Genomic DNA, 12,096 nt, shown 5'->3' with positions numbered 1-12,096 from the left:
AATCTGGTTATTTTTGTTCTTATAACAGCACAACTGGTTACATTACATGGTGCAGTCGTCTGAGTTGAATGCTCATGGATAAGTTGACATCTTTAACATTCACAAAGCTAAAATAGTGAAGACTGTGATAATAGAAAAAATGTTGCAAACAGTAACTAGAACATCTGGTTTCAAGATTTTTGAGATCTGACACAGATAATCCTCCGCATGTCCTCCTCCGAGGGGCTTCACCTTGTATTTCCCCTCCCTTCGTAAGTATTCCCTTTAGCCTCACACATCCAGACTATAAGCAGAACCAGATTTATGGCTATAGAGTTACTCCTGTACATTTCTCACTACATACAGACCTCCCAAGATGGTTTTAGTTATTTAAGACAGTATATTGTAACCGCCATTCTGCAGAGCAATAGGCCTAATTTGAAGCCTGCGCACGTTCCTAATCTTTGTTTGTTTCTGATACAGAAAATCGAAGTAGCCTCCTTCATGTTTGTATACACAGTTATTAGGCTCTGTTTTGAGAGATATTCTATAATTATTACTTGTCGCTCAGTGTCTTGCACTTCTTATAATGCCAGTAATGGATCACTATATTTCACAGACTTTATCTCATGTTCTTTTATAATGGAGTGTGGAACAGATAATAGATGCTCTAAAGTTGAGCACTGTATTTTAGAGATTTGAGTATTTGAATGTGTTGATAGTAGGGCTGCCACGAACGATTATTTTGATAGTCGACTAGTCAGAACATCATCCATTGGACGTAAAACGTACAGCTTATTGCACCAGCAGCATCTGCTCTTATATAACTATCATTAGCTTACAGCTTTAAGTGTTTAAGGTATGTGCTAACTAAAAATAAAGACAAGATGATAGTTTATTAAATTTTAATGAAATTTGCAGATTGTCTCGGTGAAGTTTAATAAACTCCTTGCTATCTAAAATATAACAGGACACCGGAGTAAATTCTGGAGCATCTCACACTTCTGATAATCAGCTGTCTGCTTGATGTTTATTCAGCTGTGTAAAAACTATAACTTTAATCTCAGCCAAACCGATTTACTCAGGAACAAATAAAATACTAAAAAAAGCCAAACAATAACATTTTTAAGTTATCTAAGTGACGTATATATATTTAACCTGAGTAGCGAAAGACGGCGGTGGGTTTGAAAATGATTTGCCGGGAGTCCGGTGTTCTCATGGCTCTAGTGAGCCTAGCCCCCGGCTAGCTATCGAGCTAGTGGGTAACAGACGTCTTCGAAAACGTCGGAGCGCTTTTGAAAATATGTGGTGTCTTGATAAACTGAGCAGATATTTGAGGTTTAAACAGCTACATTCTCGCCTGAAAATATGTTAAACGTTTATTTTGTGACCCAGAAAGAATAATAAGAGTAATATTAAAACTAACTAGCTGCCGCCATTGTTGGTGTCACTACCCGATCCGTACCGGAAACTCGATCGGTACCCCGCATGCGCAAATCTTACGTCACTTCCTCTCTTTGCCAACATTGCGACGTTCAATATATTTGAATGATACGGTTAGCGCCCAGTTAGCTCCTAGCATTTCTCAACAGCTCTGCCTCCTTTTCGACTACCGGGACATTTAAACTATGGATAATCCGTATACAAACAAATTTATGCTTTTCTCCTCAACAGAGAGCGTCCCCCGATTGAACAACAGCACCTTAAAATAAGAAGAATGGCGCCTAATTACAGAATTAATAATACAGACTTTGTAATATGTCACGTGAAGATTCAGCAGCCAGATGAAGTGTTTACTGGCAATTGACAGTGATAGCAGACATCATAATCACTATTCCAATCAATCCTCTCCACACAGACAAGCATAAACACACTCGACTATCACTAAATCAAATTTAACACACGTTTGTAAACGTTTATTTTGTGACCCAGAAAGAATAATAAGAGTAATATTAAAACTAACTAGCTGCCGCCATTGTTGGAAACTGAGCTGGGCTGCGCTATGAATTCTGGGACACGACTTCTTCTTCTTCGGGGTTTAACGGCAGCTGGCACCCTTGTACATGCAGTGCTGCCATCTTCTGTTTCAGTCTGTTATTACACTCTTAAATCCTACTACTTATTCCTGCGTCTTTTGGGATCTTACAAAGCTTCAAACGACGCGTCGACTATTAAATCAGTCGACAACGATTTTGATAGTCGAAGTAATCGTGACTAGTCGACTAATCGTGGCAGCCCTAGTTGATAGCAGCCCGTAGTATGCATTTTTTTTGTTTGTTTTTGATATGAATGAACTATTATTTTTGGCTAATTCAACTAATATGTGCACCAACCAAGAGCTGGTGCCTGATGCTACATTACAAAAAATATAAACACATATATACGTAAAATTGTTGTTCTTTTTATTCTTGGTCTCAGAATATTGTTGATGGATTCAGATATACAAATATGCTATATATAAAATTAATATGGCTTTGCTCATTAAGTCCCAGTTACAAAGAAATAACCATTGCAGTAATTTCTTTCCAATAATATGAATACACTGTTAGCGTGACCATAGCAAGTAACATTTTAACTCTTATTAGGGTCAATACAAACTGCCAGTTATTGGCTATAAGGTTAAATCTGTTTTGCTTAAGCAGTAACTTTTGACTGGCTCAATACTCGCACCACATTTTAGACGAGTAAAAGACTTGTGTAATAATTGTTATAGTAGATGTCTGTTTTCACACAAATGATGGCTTTGATTAGCTAATTTAGTTTCTCACATTTGGAGACAAATCTACTCTTTGGACAAAAGAAATATTTGTAGGACTAACAGCAGATGCTGGCTTGGCCGCACACATTTCACCATAAGGAAAGCATTCGACACTTCACACACACGTATTTGCAAGTTTGTCAGAATTAATTTAGATGCACATATATTTGCATGAATACACACACAAGCTCAAACACTCTGGAGAATATATAAGCAGACTCCAGGGACAGACAAGTGTTCCCTGAATAAACAAACGCTCCTTTGTCTGTCGCTTCCCACTCATCCTCTTTCTTTCCCCACAGCTGCCACAAACCCCTGCACCACTGTACACACTGTGGAATATATAAAAAGTTAGCGTCATGCCTCGTTACTCATTTAAAAAGCACTCCTCATATGATAGGATATGAATCTGGGCTCTCTCGTTCTCACGCGTTAGCTCACCTGGATTAACATCAGGAAATACATTACATGACAGTCATTCCTTTGCCGTAAGCGTTTTCCAGTCCTTGGACTGAAAGCTGTGTCCCTTTCTGCTGACTGCTCAGAAGCAGCAGCGGTACGATGCCAGAGGTTTTTGGCTGCACGTAGGCGGACAGAGCGGAGAGGCAAAGCCTCCCCTACCTCGACTATACAATACATGTGGAAAAAAATAGAACAGTACTTATAGAGCTGCTGAAATAGGACTTTTCTGACCGTTCTCACCAATCGACTTCAAATGGGTTTGCCTGTTGTAGCTATATATTGTTAAACGCTGGATTTCTTATGGAGATTTGAGTATACAAGCGTCAGATGAAGACAATGGACTTTGGAGGGCAGCATAAGAGAGCTGATTCCTATTTGGATGTAATCTAATAGAGAGATGAAATAACTTTTATGAACAGCAAGTAGATCGTTTCTCTCTATCCTGCAGCTCACAAGAAATGTTGCAGTAAAAGAAATTAAGTCTGAGATGTTCATATGAAAATAAAGGGGGTGACTTTTGGTAGAAATTGAGCGAGGCGGCCTCTGGTAAGGTTCCAGGTGGCAGGGGTAGCTCGCCTCATTAAAGAATATTATCCAGCACTGCCTCACGGCAGCTGCCTGTGCCCCCCCCTCCACCACCCACCGCTGACTCTGCTAGAAGGGACGTTTACCCTGGAAATCAGAGAGGAGAACGGGGGAGGGAAGAGGAGGACGACATTAATAGCCAGGAGCTTCACATAATCAAATCTGCGCGTCTTGATTGACGTGAAACTCAGAATGTAATTACTTTGAACAAACCTTCAGGAACTCGATTGTTTAACATCAAAAGAACATCATCAAGAAGAACAAGAGGTAGAAGGGAAATGAATGAGAGTAGAGTAACCTCAGAGGCCAACGTTGCGTGTGCGTGTGCACTCACGCATGTGACTGTACAAGAAAGAGGTGTTACAGGAAGATGTTTGTGGATTTCAGTTTTCCACACTGGGAGAAAATGGAGACTAAAGCTGAAAGACGAGCGTAGTAAACACAATCAGACAGATGTGCGGCTGTGTGTGGGTGGACCCAGCCCCAGGTATCTTTTGTTTTTCTTACACAAGAGGACCCTTGTGCTCTCTAAATCTCTCTGTGGGCTTTCTGCCGAGTCAAAGAGACCTCTCCTTCAGCTCTCTCAATGAGTTCACACTATTTCTGCTAGTGTGACGTGTTTCTCCACCAAACTGTTTAATATGCAGCATTTATACAAAAATGTTTTCTAAACACAAGAAAAGTTGCACTGAAAATCCCTCAATGCCATTTTTTTATATTTTGAATATTAGACTGTAGTAGTCCAGCGAGTCTGCTGCCAAATTGTTGTATTTTTACATCGTTGTATTTTTACTCAGTTGTATACAGCATTTGTATTCTATTTTTTTCTTATTGTATATTTTATTCTATTTTATTCTATTGTATATAGTATTTTATTTTATTCTATTCTGTACAGTTGTGTACTGTATTTATTCTTATTGTATTCTAATTTTTGCTTCATAACTTTTGCACTGTCCACTTCCTGCTGTGACAAAACAAATTTCCCACGTGTAGGTTATAATAAAGGTTATCTTATCTTATCTTAAATAAACAGCCATGTTTAATGTTTACATTACAAATCCAGTGTGTCAGCGCCCAGGACGGTCTCTTTAAATTTCTCGTTTTGTTAAAACGGTTCATATTTTGTGTGTATTGATTAGTTCAGAATGGTCTGCTTTCATTCTGTTGGTGGACTGATGGAGTAACCGACTAATCATTTCATCTCATCCTTGTCCAATTGTGCTGTTGTTGACTCACAAATCTGGGTCTTGTTGTCTGGGCTTGCCTCTAAATGACTCTTCCTTTTGCTTAACTGGTTGACTGAATTAAACGTAAGTAATAGCCTCTTATAACTGTGCCCAATCATGTCCTCATTATTTTGCATGTGCTGCCCTTCGGTTTTTTGTAAATTTGCAATTAAGTATCGTTCCATTATTATTACACCCACAGGCTTCCCGAGCTTCGTTTATTAAAGCCGACTTGACATCGTTGTGAAGATGTTTCTGTTTCTGGGAACAACAATTGTTTGTGCCTTAATCCACATGACGTAGACAGTTTATCATTTTTTATCATTTGTTTTTGTTGCAATTCTGCAGCACACATCCAGCGTCTCTTATATAACTGTGCAAATCACAATGGTCTAGATTAATATTTTCTCTTCATTTGTCTTTAATTTAGTGTTTGTTTTAATTCTTTAAATGTCTTCCTTCTCCTTAATTTGTCTCTCATTACAAGTTTTGGCAGCCATTACTGTGGTTTTTGTGTTAAAGGTGTGAAGGGTGATGGAGCTGTTTGGTTGCTTGTCTTTTTATGGTTATCATAGTGGAGCTTAGTACTTAGAGGGAACAGGTCTTTATTAACCTCTTTCACCTTCACACAGCTGTGAATGTAATTTATGATTTTAAATTTGTATTGATTTTCTTAAATGCCACATATATTAGCCTGTGTTGTTGTTGTTGTTGTTGTTTTCCTCTCCCCCACTAGGATGACTTAGGAAAACAACAGATGACAGACAAATGACCCAAGTCACCTCAAACACAGGACGTTTTCCTGCCTGTTTTTGCTCATTTCCACCCTCGTGTTTTATTTTGGCTCTAGCAGCTTTGTATGGTTCACATTTTAAAATCTTTCCCCCTCCTCTCTCTTCGTGGGCCTTTGTGTAGCCTCTCAGTTCATCCACTGTCTGAAACAAGCCATTTTAGCACCTTGCCATTTCCTCTCCTCTCAAACAGAAGGGTTTACATGCTTGCAAGTGGATAAAGCGCTTCTGCTGGCAGACTGAGCTGTGCCTCAGATGACCATATTAAGGACATGCAGTCTCACTGGCATCCAGGAGCAGAAGGAAACTGTTGGAATCTGACTGCTTGGACGTGTTTGGATCAAAGTCATTACTTGTACACAGACACTCTTTATTATTTAAAAGTTTAGCTATAAAGCATAATCGGTCCACTTTAACCTTTAACAGAAGAAAACCACAAAAGTAAAATTGGCAACAAAGAAGGATTCATCATCTGCATGTGCCTATTTCAAGCCTGAACTCTGGTTTTGGCTGAATACTCCTGCAGATTAGTAACACAAACACTAATGGCTCCGTTCCTGGAAAAACTTTTAAAAACTTGAAACTCTAATAGAACGTGGTGTTTCCCTGATCACCAGCCAAGTGTACCAAAGCTAGCTAGATGAGCTGTGTTGAACTATCTCCAATAGTTGGCAGTGTTGTCATGTTCACAGTTAGTAATGACCGGGTTTTTGTTTTTCCTACAAGTAAGAGAAGATCGAGGCTTGTAGAAATGGTAATCAATGTGTGAGCCCACCCTCGGTCTCACCTCCACAGACTTGGTCACCACTTCCTGTGACATTTGAGCAAACTGGATATCCTGTTGGTTTTTTTAGTACTGGTGCAACCACCAATATTTTCTAAGCACTTCCAAATGGTTTTGGTGCCTGAACCGAACCAAACAAAGAGTGAAAGCAGAGCTTGCAAACTACACACAAACTGTGGTCTTCCAGCTTAGATTTGTGCGATCGATGACATCTCCTCCTCCAACTGTGGGACAGATTCTGCTTATTATTTACACTGTGGTTGGAACAGCTGGTCATGATTTTGTAATAGTCTGGTGAGATTGGATTGTTTTTGGGGTTGTGTGTTCTTTGTGTTTTTGGGGGTTTTTTGCTTTTCTTGTCTTACAATGCACATAATTGCGTGTAGTTATCAGGTGTGGATATTTTAATATACATCTGTGGGTTACAGTGTGCCAAATTTCTTTTTTTCTTTTGTTTTTAATCTGATATCTGCAATCAACATCCCATATATGGTCACATGACCTCCATTACAGTATGGACATGTAGTAGTAGTGGTATTTACCTTAGCAGGAGTGAGACTTTTGACACATATTATCTGTAGCAGGCATAATAATAATAATAATAATAATAATGGATTGGATTTATATAGCGCTTTTCAAGGCTTGCCCAAGGACACAACGACCAGGACAGAGAGCCCAGGGATCGAACCGGCGACCTTCCGGTTACAGATGCGCTTCCCAACCCCCTGAGCCACAGTCGCCCCACGACTAAACATAAACAGTGGTGCATAAGATCTAATGTAATTGCAAATTCTGACAAAACAGCAGATCCTAAAAACAAAAACTTAAATTTTCATCCCTGTCCATTTACAGGATAGACTGTAAGTATCATAGGAGGAAATACGTTAGTTATGTTTGTTTATATTCATGATGAAATGTGCTCCTTGACCTGTATTGTTAAAAATGGAGATGGGGAGGGAAGCTGCGGGTGCTGTAAATCTCTGGGAAGAAGTAAATAATCTCCTTTATTACACTTGATTCTGCTTTCCTCGTGCTTCAGGTCTCAGGCATTTAATGGTTAAGGATAAATTCACAGGCTCGCGTTTTCTCACCCTGTCCAGAGGGAACATGAACGGCGCTGCAGTGAAATCGCACCACATCATTTTCTCCATACGAGCTGAGATGGTTTGATTTGTATCAAAATCTGTTATAAACTCACCAGCATGTTTCCTTGTTTTAAAACGGGGACAGTGGAGCTGGGGCAGTCCTGAAGTTCTGAATCTTTTCTTTTTGACGTATTGTTTGGCATTCAGGCTGTTGCACCACCACCCCATCCTCTATCAACCTTTTCTTATCATTCTTGCTGCTCTCCATCTTCCTGTTCTTCACTTAAACATGCAGAACTCATCAATCGCCCGGCAACAGGAGTCCTTATCACCTGTTTCCTCTCACTGTGACACCTGGTTAGAGACCGAGGTCATCAGCAGACATCCATCCATTTTCCCTTGATGTAGCTCGCGTCGCTCATTTTACTTTTTTGACGCCGTGTTTGTGTTTTTCAGTATCCAGCCTCTATTTCCTTTTTATCCTTCAGCCATTTTTATCAGCCTAACATATTTATTACACCCTCCCCTGCTCAAGGGACCTATTTTGAGCCTTCAATAATATGCATATTTCTTTATTCGCCTTCACTAAGTGTCATTTAATTCCTTTACTTCCCTCTCTTACAGTAGATTTAGAGGGAATCACTCATGAGGAAATGTATCTATAGCCATCTATTCCCACTTAATGCTGCAGACCGAAGAACAGTAAATAATATTTTCCTCAATGTATTTATTGCTATTGAAGATTCAAATGAGCAGACTTCAGATCACAGATAATATTATTTTGTGGTGGTGGGCCCATCACAGTGATTTATTTGCATTGCTGTAAACTGTGACTCATCGTATATGGAGCCCCCAAAGTGCTCAGCATTAAATAAATAAATATGAAGGCCTGTAATTAAACAATAATTTGCAAATTTATTTAGGAGATAATTAAAACTCAACTCATTACTATATAATATATTTTATTTATTTTCATAATTTAACATAAATTTACAGGACTTAATTTGTTTTCATAATGGCATTTTTTTCCCCATAACCATTTTTTAATTTATTATGTTTCTGTTTTCTTTTTTACTGTTTATTCAAAGCAGCATCAACTTGGTTAATTCAGAATTGGTGAAGAGACGGAAGAATTTAATCGCCTGGAAAGTATAAGAGGGTAAGAGAGAGATGGGGAAGCAGCAAGTCGTGAAAAGACATTTGACGTTCGGATGCGAGTGAGTGCAAGTTATGCGTCGATGTGGTTTTACTGGAAGCACTGGTGAATCAGAGGCTGGAGTTGCCCGATTACAAATCAGGATTCAATAAACATGAGTTGGACCCAAAGGTGCTGTAAGAACGACACAGTGCAGTTACATGAAGACTGCAGCGGCAATGAAAGTTAGTTGCATCATGTTTCATGACAGGAGGAGCTGAAATATCCCAGCAAACTGTCAGTTTTAATTCCGTGATCGTGTCATGTGGGATGGACGACTTGTCTGTTCACATCATTAAGTATGCTGTGTGAAACGTGGACCTCAGAGGTGGCAGCGAGAGAAGTGAGATATTAAGGGTTGACACCACAGTGACATGTCTGTTTAATGTGCATTTAATTAAATCAAAGCGTGGTATTTGAAGTGACACATCTCCGTTTTATGTTTTAAATTGCCAAAGTAGATGCAAAAGGCTTTTTTGTTTTACATTATTACCCATTAGGGGCAGGCGCCTCAAAAATGTATCACGATTATATTGTGAGAAGAAATCTGCGATAATGTTCATGATATTGAAATAAGTACTCAGTCTTTTATCGGCGACTGCAGCTTGCTGTTGAACAGCGAACAGCTCATTTGAAGTGCAACTGTATTGCCAGCAGGTGCCAGCAGTAGCATTATAGTCCAATAGTGATAACGAGTGAAATGTAAGCACAAAGGTAACCTGGGAAGTGTTTCCTTAACCCTTTAAAGCCGGTCAGAGCGGGCACGCTCCGTTTTGCGTAACTATTTTTAAATCCCGGTAGCTCTGCAACCACGTAAGCTAGCGCAATAATTTTTTTGCATATGAAACCGGAGGAGTTGTACTTACATCTTATGCCATCAGCTTGTCCTCGGTCACAGTTTCCTTCCACATAAAGCTTTGCAAAAACTGCATAAAAAGCGCTTGCAGCAACAAAAACATAATATTCCAGAAACACGCTTTGCCGATCCGATCAGCTGTTCATAACACTTCCTACATTGGATTAGACGTCAGCACGAACTATCGCATGTCCGCCATGACCTGCCCGAAACCGGAAGTGACGTCATTTTCGTGGAAATGTAGTTTTTTACCATCAGAGCCTCATGAGCCTATACTGGTGTTTTTAAAAGTTATGTTTGACTTTATGACTTTCTGTGTCGTTTCTGGGATGCTTAGGACTCATATTGCACTGCTGGAAATAGTTTATTTTGATGCATATGCTGCTTTTTTGCAAATTTGCATTATAATATTTATTTTCGTTTTTCCTGCAGTGTATAAAAATTGGTGTATTTCAAAAATAAAACTATGAAGAGACTCAAAATAAATTTCCTGTGGTGGGAAACTATTTTGTGCAACTTTTTTGTATTTACAGTTTTGAGGGAAATTTCTCTAACTAGAAATATATGTTAAAAAAACAAAAACGATTTTCAATTTTTTTGTAGTTTATTGCACTTTTTTGCAATTTATGTAATTTCTATGCACTTAATGCAGACATATTATTAAAATTTAGGCTGTAATGGTTGTATTGATGTATATCAACTTGAAATGCTCCCAAAAATGGCTCCACAGCATGTAAACATATAATATAAGCTCTGGCGGACTTGGTTCTGTGGTAGGTCTTAAAGGGTTAACAAACCTGCTCAGCTTTTTACTTTAATTGTTGTTATACTAGCTTAACCTTGTAACTCTTCAGGAGCCTGCATAGAATAGTAAAATTGAAACAGAAGTATTTTCTGCGTGGGATCTTGTGTTGAGCTCTTTAACTAGTTGCTTAAAGCCATTCTTTTCCACCGTAACCGCACCAGTCCCCGCTGTTTGTTCTTTTTGTTATTTGGATTGCTACTAGCGAGTGCTCCAACAACTGCCTGTTGAGTCACCAGCTGCTCGTATCTCCTCCTCACATGCCTCAATAGGCTGGTTGTAGTCAATGCTGTGTTTTTGCCTTAAGTGGTGGAACGGGTTTGTTTCCATCTTTACCAGGAAGAGTTTCCTTATATATTTTGTAAAATATGGGGCTTTGTTGGAGGTCTGACCTCTTGCAGCCACCTCACTTGCATGTTATTGAAGCAGCTCCTTTTTTTTAGGCCTTAAATTGTCATCAGAGGCTGGCACTGCTCTCAGGCATGGTTGGGCTTCTGTTGTAGGGAGTATAAATGGACGGCGTGGCTACGCCATTGATATTGCAAGACAACGCTCTTTCTTTTTTTTTAATACTGCTATCATTGTGGACAGCATGGCACAGCCCTATGAGGCATCTGATGAATCTGATTAAGTCTGCATCATGACTACTACCCCAGTTATAAAGGACGGTCTTCAGCAGCAAGAAGAGCAAAGCGACCTCCAGCAAATGGTTTAAAGATGACGGAGACATTTTGGGTTTTCATCAAAAATCAGAAGCAGTTAAGACGATGACTCAACACCTTTTAACACCTGCTGCTTTTAGGGCGGCCTTTAGAACAAGCCTATTATATAAGTCAGAAACAAATATTTTGATTGCCATGTCATAAAATAGTAGTTTTCATAGAAGTACACAGTAATTAACCTGTAATTAAATAGAAAAGACTGACACATTACACATTCATTTGGTTAACAATAGACTGATTTTAAAAGCACAACATGCTCCAAACTGTAACTTTAACTTTGTTTGCAAGAAAGATAAACAATCGTGTTTGAGGAGTCGATGACAGATGCCTGCAGGATGTTACGTGTCAGATGAACTGTTGCTTTGTCAGTGTTTGATTTTAGTAGAAGCAGATTAATCAGCAGAAACAGTAACGGTTACATCATCAGCCTTACTTTGACATGATGTCTGTGACGTGATCACAGTTCTGAAAAATCTGTCACTGAAAATTCATTAGTCGACTTTTAATACTTTCTTTAGTAATTTCATGGTTCATTATATATTTTACACAGTTTGGTTATTAAATGTCGTTTAATTTCTTTTTAATTTGTTGGATATCGAACACTGTGGGGATCCACACTCCCCCGTCTGCTCTGCTGAACCCTCCCACTGTGCTGACTGATAGTTTATAGATGCAGATGCGGTCCTAACTAAGGAAAAACATTAAATTTTCCCAGAAATTAGTTTGCTGTAAGATGTTAGATTCATTATTTTGCTGGTTAATTTCTGTATTTCCTGATTCCGCTGGTGACCAACATGTCTGGCAATCAGTAAATGTCACCGTCTGTAAAACAGTTTTAACTAGAGTCATGT

The 12,096-nt window shown here is 39.0% G+C and overlaps 1 protein-coding gene across 6 annotated transcripts in view; it reads left to right on the top strand.

Annotated features, from left to right (window-relative positions):
* The window catches only part of enox2 (ecto-NOX disulfide-thiol exchanger 2), a 199,959-nt gene that overhangs the window by 138,349 nt on the left and 49,514 nt on the right, over window positions 1-12,096 (top strand). The gene's annotated exons all lie outside the window — the stretch shown is intronic.

The sequence above is a fragment of the Neolamprologus brichardi genome, chromosome 2 (genome assembly GCF_056152115.1).
Source record: "Neolamprologus brichardi isolate AB-2024 chromosome 2, ASM5615211v1, whole genome shotgun sequence".
NCBI classification, from domain to species: Eukaryota; Metazoa; Chordata; class Actinopteri; order Cichliformes; family Cichlidae; genus Neolamprologus; species Neolamprologus brichardi.
Note: the sequence above shows the minus strand (reverse complement) of the source record. Positions and strands in the feature narration are given on the sequence as shown.